Genomic DNA, 11,225 nt, shown 5'->3' on the forward strand with positions numbered 1-11,225 from the left:
TATCATCTTGGCCTAGAAACAATCCATAACTACTATTGTTCTGGATTAAGTGACTTTTTAAATGTTCTTATAGTTCTTTGTATAGACCTCTCTCAAAGCTGTCGTATGACATTAAATTGTCTATTTTATTTGTGTGTTTGCCCCTTTAAACTGTGAACTTCTTAATGGCAGGGACCATTTTTTATTTATTTCTGTGTCTTCAAAACCTGGCACACACTAGGTGCTCTGTAAAGATTCGTTAAATTATTTCTATAGTTATTTATTTTAATCCTATACAGAATGTATAAAAATAATTTACTATATTGTTAGTGAAGAAGATTGTATCAAAATGCAGTATACAATCCTTAAGGTATGTGGGATGCTTGATAGTAATACAAATATATGAATAATTGTTCCAGTCTTCTCCAAACCTGTAAGAGGGAAATAGGAAAATACAAATGTTTTGTTTTATTTTTTTGAACTCTTGAAAATAAACTTAACCTCAAAAATATCACTTATTATTTTGAATTATTGAATCACTCCCATCAGTTTTAAGTATTAGCTTTGCAAATTATGTGAATGAATATTAGCTTCGATTTTTTTAGTGCTATTGCACTAAAATAATTCTTTATTTAACAAATTATGTGCTGTGATCATGGTCTACACTGAAAGGAAACCTTTGGAACTCAGTGATAAATGTATGGTATGGGCTTAGAATGAACCATGCATTTATCAGGCCAAGCCATTAGCATCTGAAAACATGAGTGGGTGGAGCAGCATGGAAGGAAGGAATGTTCTTACTCATAGATAAAATAACATGTTAAGTGTGCACCCTGTGTACAAGAAGCAAGATTCTTGGGGAAGAGTATTAAGGAATTTTGAGTGTTTTTAATCAGTTTAAGATCTAGTATTTAGAAAAATAAATTTAGAAACCTTTTTTTTTAGTTTCTTCTGGTTTATAACCCAATCTTAGACCAGAACATAATCATCAATAAAATCTCTGTGAATATAAACTTTCGACCTGAGGATACTTGCATATGTACAAACCTAATTTTAAAACTATGGCTGGGTGCGATGGCTCACACCTGTAATCCTAACACTTTGGGAGGCTGAGGCAGACAGATTGCTTTAGCTCAGGAGTTTGAGACCAGCCTGGGCAACATAGTGAGACCTTGTCTGTATTAAAAATTTTAAAAATCAGCCAGGTGTGGTGGCGCATACCTGTAGTCCAAGCTACTCAGGAGGCTAAGGTATGAGAATTGCTTGAGCTTGGGAGACTGAGGCTGCAGTGAGTCGTGATCGCACCACTGTACTCCAGCCTGGGTGACAGAGTGAGGCCCTGTGTCAAAAGAAAAGAAAAATGTAACATACCCCTGCCCACTTTAACTTCATCTTTGCTTTGACTTTATATCGTGTCTTCTCTCCAAGACTTCAAATGCCCTAGTAATATTAAAGAAAGTAAGATGAGTAGCAACTTAAGGAAATGGGTTGGGAAGAATACATAAGATGGAAGATCACACATTTTTATTTAGAGTTTAAGACCAAAAACATCAAATTGATGAAATCAGATCAACAATGGACGAAGCTGATTAATTATAACAGCCGACATTAATTGAATGCCTTCTTGTACCAAGCATTGTGCTTACACGGTGTATGTTTACTCTATATCCATTTTATGGATGAGGAAACTGAAAGAGAATGATCTTTTCGATCTATTACATCACCACTTCCCAGCACTAACAAGAATATGTCATACATAGTAGGTACTCAATAAATGTTTATCAAATGACTTCAGAAACTTAGAATGAATAACTTAGATGAAAGAGCCAAGAATGTCCCTCCAAGTTTTTCATTTGAAAAATTTCAAACCCACAGAAAAGTAAAAATATATGACAAATCACTATTTTGTACACCATCCACCTAGAAATACAAGTTGTTAACATGTTTCTATGTTTGTTTTATTTATTTATTCATCTTTGCTGAAACATTGAAAAGAAGTTGCAGACGTGATGATACTTCACCCCTAAATACTTCAGCATGTATCTCCTAAGAATACACTCCTGCATGCAATATCATTATCACATCTAAAAATTGTTACATTAATTCAATAATATCATGTAGTTTACAATCCATATTTAGATTCCTCAGTGGCCCCCAAAATATCTTTTATAGATTCTTTTTTTTCAATTTAGGCTGCAAGAAAATATTTATACATGCATCTGAGTTTTTTGTCTCTTTAATCCGTTTTAACCAGAGGTGTCCCCTGGCTTTGGTTTTATTTTTTAGGATATTGACTATTTTTTTTTCTTTTGAGACAGAGTCTCGTTCTGTCACCCAGGCTTGAGTGCAGTAGTGCAATCTCAGCTCACTGCAACCTCCGCCTCCCAGGTTCAAGCAATTCTCCTGCCTTAGCCTTCCAAGTAGCTGGGACTACAGGCACGCGCCACCACACCTGACTAATTTTTGTATTTTTAGTAGAGACGGGGTTTCACCATGTTGGCCAGGCTGGTCTCAAACTCCTGACCTCACAATCTGCCCACCTCGGCCTCCCAAAGTGCTGGGATTACAGGCTTGAGACTGGTTATCTTATAGAATATTCTGTAGTTGATTTATCTGATTCTGTCTTCATAATTTGATTCAGAGGGCAGGCATGGTGACTCACACCTATAATCCCAGTACTTTGGAGGCCAAGGTGGGAGGATCACTTGAGCCCAGGAGTTTAAGACCAGCCCAGGCAATGTAGCAAGATGCTATTTCTACAAAAATTTTTAAAAATAAATTGACTGGGCATGGTGGTGGGCGCCTGTAGTACCAGCTACCTGAGAGGCTGAGGTGGGAGGATTGCTTGAGCCCAGGAGGCAAAGGCTGCAGTGAGCTGTGATTGCAACACTGCACTCTAGCCTGCAAGACAGAGTGAGACCCTGTCTCAAAAAAAAAAAAAAAAAAGATTCAGTAAAACATATTTGGCAATTATACTACATAGTAATTATACTGCAAGTGATGAAATATACTTCTCATTGCATCACATAAGAAGCACATAATGTCTGATTGTTCTACTATACAAGATGGTTAAGTCTGACCATTTGGTTGAGGTGGTAATCACCAAGTCTCTTCACCAAAAGACCCATTTTTCCATATAGCCAATGTTTGTTTTTTTAACAACCCATTTCTAGAGTACTCCTCTATGGCCGACTCTATGCTAAGTGCTTTATAGACATTATCTGACATATGGCTAGTTTTCTCCTCAAGACATTTACCAAATTCTGAAGCTCTGAGGGACTGTAAGCTAAGAAGCTAAGCAGAGAGCCTCTTAGAAGCAAAGGAGTTTTTGCCCAGTCTCACACTACTGAGGACACAATGATTACAGTTGAGGACCCAGTAAAGGGAAGGTAAACAACTCAGGTTCTCAGTTGAAATCTTTGGTGGGCTCTGTACAACGGGCTCCAGCCTCAATTCAGGTAAATCTCCGATTTGATTAAGGTGAGCAAACCTCACTGCCTAATGGAGGATAAGGTGAATTCACTCTAGAGGAAGATGACATCATCTGGAGCCTCTACAGTTTTTCATATACAATGTCTGCACTTACAACATTATCAAGCATCCTAAAAGACAGAACTAAATGATTGGAAGTCACGGGTTGGGTGGGGTGGAAGAACATAGAAGCAAAGTCACAGGGATTTAGTTACTGGAGTTTGCAGGCAAGAATTTTTAAATAGCTATGATTTTAAAATCCAGGCAGATGGATGAAAAGATGAAGAAAACAGATTAATATGAAGATGTTTACCAGAAAACTAGAGAACTAAATGGAAATTCTAGAATTGAAAAATACAACAACAGAAATTTATGCATAGGCTTAATAGCAGATTATAACACTGAAAAAGCATTTATGTACTGGAAAATAGAACAATAGAACAATGCCAACATTGAAGCACATAAAGAAAAAAACAAAAAAGGATTTAGAGATTGAAACAGAATACAAAGGTTCAATATGTTCATATGGGATGTCCAAAAGGGACGGAGAGAGAAAGGTAGCTCTTAAATTTCCCTCCGCTTAGTGGGACATGGGATATCTGAGTGAGTTTCCCCCACCCCATGAGATAGCTGTAGAAGTAGCTGAGAACACACCAAAGGAGCCGCAAAGCAGAAGCCGTGGGATTGAGAGCCTAAACCAGGAGCCAAATAGAGGTTGCTGCAGAGTCTTTAGAGTAACAGTAGCCACAGTGCAAATTGAGGTGGGCTAGAGTCAGCTGAAGGAAGACTCCTATACCTCAATCCCTGATTGTGCTAAGAAAACTGACTGCAAATTACAGTAACCAAGAGTGCAGTGAGAGTAGAGGATTAGTGGAAAGTGGAAGGTTGTTAGGAATGGAAGGAAGCATGCAGGCCTGGGGTCTTGCCCCAATACCTTGCTGTTACTTCAGCTGCCTTTCTGCATGGATGTCAGGAAAAAGGAAGAAGGGAAAAAAGAGGGAGCAACTCCAAGTAGAGCTGCCAGATTTAGCAAATAAAATGCATGAGTTTCAGATAAATAGCAAATTGTTTTTTGGTATATGTCCCCAATGTTTGCAAAGAACACACTTACACTAAAACAAATTCATTTTTATCTGAAATTTAAATTTAACTGAGCGTCTTGTATTTTCTCTGGCAGCTCTAACCCTGAAAGACTGAGTAACGTGCTGAGCCTGAGTTAACGTGGAAATGACTGGAGTATGGTTGCCCCTCTGAACCCATCTGTTCTGCATCCATAGATGCAACCGCGGGTCAAAAATATTAGGAAAAATAAAAACAAATGGAAATACAACAATAAAAAATAATATAAAAAGCAATACAATATAATAACTACATAGCATTTACATTGCATTAGTATTATAAGTAATTTAGAAATGATTTAAAGTATACGGAAAGATGTGCACAGGTTGTGTGCTAATATTGCACAATTTTATACAAGGGACTTGAGCATCTGCAAATTTCAACAGATACCAAGGGATGACTGTACTTTTAATGGGCAAGATTAAATTTTACAGTGTGTCTCATTCCCCTCCCAATTCCACACTGCTCACGAAACAGAAAATAGGAGTTGACCAAGTGGTGATATTGTAGGGTAACTCAATCTCCTCTCAGGCCCACTCTGCCTAAACACTCTGTTGCACACCCCATTTCCACTCTACTGTGATTGGCACATACCTAAAACAAATAGCATGTCCTATTTGTCCCACCGTTTCCAGGTGGAACATACAGCAGAAGTCCGTTCTGTCATGAAATCATCAAACGTGTTTGTGGCTTTCAACACTGGAGGAAGGTGGAGGTAGGACCTCTTGGAGATGCCTCATGTAACCCTCCTTTACTCTTCTTGGATTCTCTTCTTCACGCCAACTGGCAAACTTCTCAATCCCTTTTGGGGTGGGAATGCTGTACTGCACTTCATTCATATCCTATCTTTTTCTTCCTTCCTATATCTGGTAGTTCATTTAATAAACACTGTTCTAGACTCTCTAAAGGGAATAATTTGGAATTAAAGAGACCTTTTTCTTTCTCAAGTGCCTCTATCATTTTGTTGTGCCAACTGAAGAATCACGAGGTTCATGAATGTGGAAAGGAGAGCTTTATTTCTTATAAAGGGTTGCAGCCTGCAGGCTGGCCATCCCACAGCCTGGGAAGGATAGCTTCTGGCAGAAACCAGAAGCAGGTACTTCTAGGGAGGGAAGGGTAAGACAGGAATTTAGGCTGAAAGGGTCAGCTAAGTATATACATTTAAGAGGCTATAGGAGGAGCTATGAATATTCACAAAAGGGGAGTGCACTCATGCATAGTAAGCTAACATGTATGTTACCTACATCCTATGTTCACTTTAGGGTGGAAACTTAACATTTAAATGTATTAAAATTAGGCTGTATACGTCAAAAGCTGAAACAGAGGACACAGAAGCATCCTGTGTGCAGCTTCTGTAAACCGGCCAGAACCAGTCCACGGTTAGCGGCCTCTTATCAGGAAGGAATGATGGTCAGTTGTTGTGTCAAACTGCAAAAAGGAAGAGGAGTCCGGCAAGTCTTCGGAAAGGGCCTGTTTCTGTTTAACACTTAGGAATGGAAGCATAATGGCAAGTAGCAAGGGAGGGAGTATAACAGGGCATGTCTGACCTCCCAACCCATCATGGCTGGGAATTCAGCTTTTAAGATTTCTCTAGGATCTCCTTAGCCAAGAGGGGAGTCCTTTTAGTCAGTTGCAGGGGGGACCTTTGGATTTTATTTTCATTTCTCAGTTGAAAGCCTAGCAGTTAAGACTTCTGAGTCTTCTATGCTTGAAAAAAGTCTTTTGAAATTCAACACTGAGTTCTGACTTCTTTATTCTCGGCTGTACCTACCAGACCCACAAAGCACTGGATGCCTGTCTTTCCAGGTAGAGAGCTGCAGAGGAATAAGAATTACTGGGCATGGAAAATACAGTGGAATGTATTACAAAAAAAAAATCAACCCATTCTAGTATTACTCTACACAATAAAATAATGCTGGAAAAGGAAGAAAGAGTAAAAACTATAAAGAACAGTTGAGACAGAAGAAGGTAATAAAACAAACAAGGCATGCGGGTTGGGTTTCTAATAAAAGCTTGACATCCTTATATTGAGTTCTACCACAAGTAAAACTGACTTTTTTCATGAACCCATTTGCATTTTCCAATACCTCCTTGTCCTTACCCAGTCAGGGCCGGATGGAAATAAAACAAGATAAAACTGCAGTTTTACAAACCACACCAGTCATACTGTATTATCATAAACATTAACTGGTCAAGAAAAAAAAATTTTCTTAATTAATTAATTAATTTAGTTATTTATTTTTAGAGACTGGGTCTCACTATGTTGCCCAGGCTGGCCTCGAACTCCTGAGCTCAAGCAATCCTCTCACCTCAGCCTCCCAAAGTGCTGGGATTACAAGCATGAACCACTGTTCTGGCCCAAAAGAAATTTTTAATAATCATTTTCTGAGGCCTAGTTTTCTGCTATAGGTCTTCTGTGCCTTGTAGGGGAAAAAAACTCAGCTGCTGGTTTCCCAGTTTGCTCATTTTGACTTACTTTTAATATGACAAAATTATACAGTCCATTTGTCACACAATGAAAGCCTGATAGAAAATACGTAAAACCATAAAAGAAGCTTTCTAAAAATCACATGTGAAAATCTCCCCACTTATTGCTGTGGTTGTGTTTTTTGTTGCCTAACAAGTAGATTGAGCACAATTTTCTGTCTTTATTCTCATTGGTTAGTGAAGAAAATAAAAAGGACTGCTTTTACCATTGTTTTCCCGTGTATGGCCTACTTTTTTCATCAGTTCACCTTTTTTTTTCTCTCTTAGACTTTTATTATATATTTTTAAACGTGCTTTCTCCCTAAATGTTTTATTTTGAAAGTTTTCACTCTTACAGAAAATTTCAAAGAATAGAATATGGCATCATCACCTAGATTAGCCAATTGTTAACTTTAACCATGTTTGCTTTATCTCTGTCTATACCAGGTCCCTAAACTTTATCACTATTAACATTCTGGGCTGGATAATTCTTTGTTTGGGGGAGGGGCAGGGGTGCTGTCGTATACATTGTAGAATGTTTAGCAGCATCCCTGGCCTCTATTCATTAGATGCCAGTAGCACCACTTCCCAACTACTGGCAACCAAAAATGTCTCCAGACATTGCCAAATGTCTCCTGGGGGAAAGTCCCTCTTGTTAGGAACTACTGGTTTATACTACATTTTAAAAAAACAACCTAAATGTCCATCAACCAAGAAGAGTGGATAAAGAATATGTATCGATTATATATATATATTTATATATAATATATATTTTATATATATATTTTATATATATTATATATTATATATAATATAATGTATCTTTATACATAATATATATTTTATATATTATATATCTTATATATAAGATATATAATATATCAGATATTGTATATTATATATTTTATATATAATTTATATATTATATATGAGATATATAATATAGATTATATATGAGATATATAATATAGATTATATATGAGATATATAATATAGATTATATATGAGATATATAATATAGATTATATATGAGATATATAATACAGAATATATATTCTATATTATATAGAATTCTATATATATTCTATATAATATAGAATGTATATTATATAGAATATATATAATATAGAATGTATATTATATATAATATATAATATATAATATAGAATGTATATTATATATAATATATAATATAGGATGTATATTATATATAATATATAATATAGAATGTATATTAGATATTATATATAATATAGAATGTATATTAGATATTATATATAATACAGAATGTATATTAGATATTATATATAATATAGAATATATATTAGATATTATATATAATATAGAATATATATTAGATATTATATTATATATTGTATATATTATATATAATATAGAATATATATTCTATATTATATTATATATTGTATATATTATATATAATATAGAATATATAATATACTATATATTGTATATATTATATATAATATAGAATATATTATATATAATGTATTATAATATAATATATATTATATATTATATATAATGTATTATAATATAATATATATTATATATTATATTCTATATTATATTCTATATTATATATTATATAATATAATATATAATATATTATATATTATATATTATATTATATATTATATGTTATATATAATATAATATTATATTATATGATATATATTATATTATATTATATATATAATTATATATAATATATATAATATATTATATATAATATATAATATATAATATGATATATATAATATATGATATATAATATGATATTATATATCATATATTATATATTATGAAATATATTATATATGTTTATATATGAATTATATAAATATATAAATAATATAAATATATAAAAATATATAAATATATATTATAAAATGTATAAATAATATATATTATAAAATATATTCTATAGAATATAATATATATAAAAAACTGGGGTATATATATATTACATGGTATATATATATTACATGATATATATATATCCACACAATGGAATACTACTCAGCCATACAAAGGAACAAAATAATGGCATTCAGAGCATCCTGGATCCTGGATAGAGTTGGAGACCATTATTCTAGGTGAAATAACTCAAGAATGGAAAACCAAACATTGTATGTTCTCTCTTATGACGGGGAGCTAAGCTATGAAGACTCAAAGAATAATATAATGGACTTTGGGGACCCGAGGGGAATGGGAAAGTGGGGGCAAGGGATAAAAGGCTACACATTGGGTTCACCATACACTGCTCAGATGATTGGGTGCTCCAAAATCTCAGTAATTACCACTAAAGAACTTATCCATGTAACAAAGCCCACGTGTTCCTCCAAAACTATTGAAATAAGTTAAAAATGTGCTGGGTGGGGAAATATGCATGGCAGCGAGGCGGGTAGGCACATGGCAGACTCTGCGGGGCTGGTGTTGTGCGGGCAGAAGCTGGTGGTGCAGGGGAGCAGCCGGTTCCAGACCACCTCCACTGCAAGCAGTGACGATGACAGCCTCTTCATCTATGACTGCAGTGCTTGAAAACAAGTCACAAGAAAATAAAGAGGAGGACGAGCCGCCCTTGGTTCAGGGGAGCGGTGCAATTCTCAGTCCACCTTCTCCAAGTCTGGTAGCTGTTTTGCTTTAACCGATGACAGTAAGTGTCTGATTCTTTTCTGTACAAAACGTTGGCAATATCTGAGTGTCAGGACCATGACAAGGAGGTGTACGGATCTGACCTTCATAGCCTCCAAAGAGAAGGTCTTGGTGGCTGACAAGTCTGGAGACGTCTCCTATTAGGTGCTGGAGCCACACTGATGCGGCCGACTGGAGCTGCGGCACCTTTCTGTCCATGCCATTAGACATGGCTGTGCATCCTGATGACCACTTCGTCCTCACTGCGGACCGGGACGAGAAGATCCAGGTCAGCAGGGCCTCCATGCCCCGCAGCATTAAGTCCTCCTGCCTCGGGTACACAGAGTTTGTGAACTACATCTCCTTGTTGCCCACTCAGCCTGAGCTGCTTCCATCCTACTCCGGGGACTGCACCCTGAGGCTCTGGGAGTACAGAAGCGGCCGCCAACTGCACTGCTGTCACCTCCACAGTCTCCAAGAGCCCGCGGACCTCCAGGTCCCCCAGAGGTTTGCCGCGTCCAGGATTGCCTTCTGGTGCCAGGAGAACCGGGTGGTGCTTCTGAGCTCCTGCATTGCTGTGGGATACATCTTCCAGTTTCACGCCCGTAGACAGAAGTTGGTGTACAGGCAGCAGCTGTCATACCAGCATCGATTGTGGGATGTAGCTTTTGAGGAAACCCAGGGGCTGTGGGTGTTCCAGGACTGCCTGGAAGCCCCCCTCCCCTGGTGCTCTGCAGGCCTGTGGGTGGCCAGTGGCAGTCTGTTCCTGAAAGTGCCATGTTAAAGAAAGTCTCCAGTGTTCTTTGTGGGAACTGGGCCATGCTGGAAGGCTCTGCCTGCGTGAACCCCAGCTTTAGCAGTCTCTACAAGGCCACCTTTGACAACATAACCTTCTACCTGAAGAAGAAAGAGGAGAGACTGCAGGAGCAGCTGAAGAAGCAGCAGCGCAGTTGAGTCCCCCACCTGGGCCAATGGGCAGGCCAAGAAGATAAGGCCGGGGGAATCAGCCTGGGGTTGCTGATCTTGGCTGTCGGTGGTGCCCCACACCCTCGAAACAGGAAAAGTAGTTTTCACTTGTTCCCCCTGCATCCTGGCATCTGCCTTCAAAAAGGAAAAGGTGGCCGGGCGTTTTGGCTCACGCCTGTAATCCCAGCACTTTGGGAGGCCGAGGCGGGCAGATCACGAGGTCAGGACATTGAGACCATCCTGGCTAACACGGTTAAACCCTGTCTCCACTAAAAAAAATACAAAAAATTAGCCAGGCGTGGTGGCAGGCGCCTGTAGTCCCAGCTGCTCGGGAGACTGAGGCAGGAGAATGGCATGAACCCGGGAGGCGGAGCTTGCAGTGAGCCAAGATCGCGCCACTGCACTCCAGCCTGGGCGACAGAGCCAGACTCCGTCTCAAAAAAAAAAAAAAAAAAAAAAAAGGAAAAGGTGACGTCAGGTGCGACCAGCTCAGCTCAGAGAACGGGACTGTCTCCTGGGCTCTAGAACATTCTGTGTCGCTGGGCACAGGCTCTTGCCTGGTGCCT

The 11,225-nt window shown here is 37.6% G+C and overlaps 1 pseudogene; it reads left to right on the plus strand.

Annotated features, from left to right (window-relative positions):
• Positions 1–9,471: 9,471 nt before the first annotated feature.
• On the plus strand, positions 9,472–10,714 carry LOC100439422 (tRNA (guanine-N(7)-)-methyltransferase non-catalytic subunit WDR4-like; annotated as a pseudogene).
• The last annotated feature ends 511 nt before the right edge of the window (positions 10,715–11,225 follow it).

This window comes from Pongo abelii, chromosome 12 (genome assembly GCF_028885655.2).
Source record: "Pongo abelii isolate AG06213 chromosome 12, NHGRI_mPonAbe1-v2.0_pri, whole genome shotgun sequence".
NCBI lineage: Eukaryota > Metazoa > Chordata > Mammalia > Primates > Hominidae > Pongo > Pongo abelii.